The sequence below is a fragment of the Myotis davidii genome, unplaced genomic scaffold (genome assembly GCF_000327345.1).
Source record: "Myotis davidii unplaced genomic scaffold, ASM32734v1 scaffold448, whole genome shotgun sequence".
Lineage (NCBI taxonomy): Eukaryota > Metazoa > Chordata > Mammalia > Chiroptera > Vespertilionidae > Myotis > Myotis davidii.
Window position 1 is genome coordinate 2,681,663 of NW_006383009.1, and position 2,018 is coordinate 2,683,680.

The window sequence follows — 2,018 nt, forward strand, 5'->3', positions numbered from 1 at the left end:
TTGAGTACCTCACACAAGATGGGCTCTATGGTAAGAAATTTCTCTGGACAACTTTAATCCTTCCTTGTATTTGTGTCTCTCAAAAGAGAATTTTCATTCTAAAGTGAAGTGTACTACTAATTAGTTAGCAAATGCCTGGTTTTGTTTTGTTTGTTGGTATTTTGGGGTTTATTCTTAGAGTACATATTTTGAGCCATTTTAACATCTTTTAGTGTTCTTTTGCTTTCCTTTTAGCCTCTTTATTTCCTTCCTTATGAATTCTAACTAAATTTGTATTTAGAAATGCCTTGTTTATACAGGATCTTAAGTGATTGCATGCATTTTCTGGTTGAAACTTAACGGGATTTGGTTCGGTGGAGACCAGTTGGTTGCTTAGAGCTGTGATGTGGATAATGCTCTTCTTCCAGCCCTGATCTTAGAACAGAACAGAGTAACTCAGTACTTGGGATACTTCCAACACTGGAGGCTGACTATTGAATCCCAGTGATAAACATTTAACGTTATTTACTTTTTGTATTATGAAAATAGTTAATAATAAAACATTTAGAAATTACAGAAAAAATAAAAAGAAGATAATTGAAGCATCAATTATAATAGCTGACATTCGGGTATGTATCTTTCTAGTCTTTTAAAAATGTGTAAATCAATTTCTTATATAACTGAAGTCAAACTATAAATACGGTTTAGTATCCATTTTCAAACTTAACATCATATTAAGAGTATTTTCTAAGTCATTGAACTTGTTTGAAAACATTATTTTAAGATCTGTTTCTATATTTCCATTAAAATGTTTCATTTATATTATATAAATAATTCAGCAATTTGTCATTTTAAACCTAAATTTTAGACTGCACTTCTGATCATTTCCTTAGGATACATTCTTAGAAGTAGAGTTACCAAATAAAAGAATATCCGATCATTATAGCCTGATGCATTTCATGGCAGTAATCTATTTTAAAATTTGTATGATTGGTATTGTTTATACCATAACAGATGCCATATAAAAGAAAAGAAAATAATTCCTAGAAACTGTTATCACCTGAAAACTGTACAGCCCACTGCATCTTTGCTTAGTGTAATATCTCTCTCTCTCGCTCTCTCTCTCTTCCCCCCCCTCTCAAAATATTGTTACTTAACAAAATAACAGTTTAACAAAATGCTGTTACTTAATGCTCACTAATGATGACATGAAATCCTAAATAGAAAACTAATCATGAATGTTAATATTTTATTTATACGGAGTAGCACATCATTCTGAGCAGGGATTTATAGCTTAAACTAAAGGATAAGAGTACTTCTAGTACCACAGAGCAAAGGAAGGTGGTGGGGTACATGCCTACAAGTTAAAAAGTTTGGATTTCATTCTAGTTCGACACCAATTGTGTGACCTGAGACAAACCTCCCAGCTTTAAGTCTCAGATTTCTCATCTGTGAGAGGAAAGTGTTGGTCTAGGTCAGTGTTTCTCAGTTGGCAACATGAGTCACACTTGTGGCCCATGAGATATTTTTGTGTGATACGTAGAGACAGACCATAATTTGGCTTTGGCATGGCACATAAGGTTATTTTTTAAAACAAGCATTTCAGTTTGTTATTTTAAGTGGATTTGGAGGAAAAGATTGCGTAAGTAATAGTGTAAGTAGTCCTTAGGTATGATGTGATCATGGAAGTGATAGGCAGGTGTCTGACACGTAAGAAACAGCGAGGTGATCTCAAGAATCCTCATCCTATGCTGGGTAGAATTCCAGTATGAAAAACTGGTAAGCAGTGCTAGGCAGGCCCTCTGGGAACCAAGCGGAGTATTAAGCTGTATAAATTGTGAACAGAGCTCTGATCACGTGGCTCAGTTGGTTGGAGCGTCCTCCTATACACCAAAAGGATAAGATGGCAGATGGCAGGTTCTATTCCCAGTCAGGGCACATACCTGGGTTGCGAGTTCGATTCCCCATTGGGGCATGTACGGGAAGCAACCGATCTATGTTTCTCTCCCAAATCAATGTTTCTCTCTTTATCTCTCTTT

The 2,018-nt window shown here is 35.3% G+C and overlaps 1 protein-coding gene across 1 annotated transcript in view; it reads left to right on the top strand.

Annotated features, from left to right (window-relative positions):
• The first annotated feature begins 1 nt into the window (after position 1).
• SLC18A1 (solute carrier family 18 (vesicular monoamine transporter), member 1) overlaps positions 2–2,018 on the top strand; it is a 24,296-nt gene continuing 22,279 nt past the window's right edge. The window contains exon 1 of the mRNA XM_006778389.2: positions 2–30. The gene's annotated coding sequence lies outside the window, so the exon portion shown is untranslated. The remainder of the gene's footprint in view (positions 31–2,018) is intronic.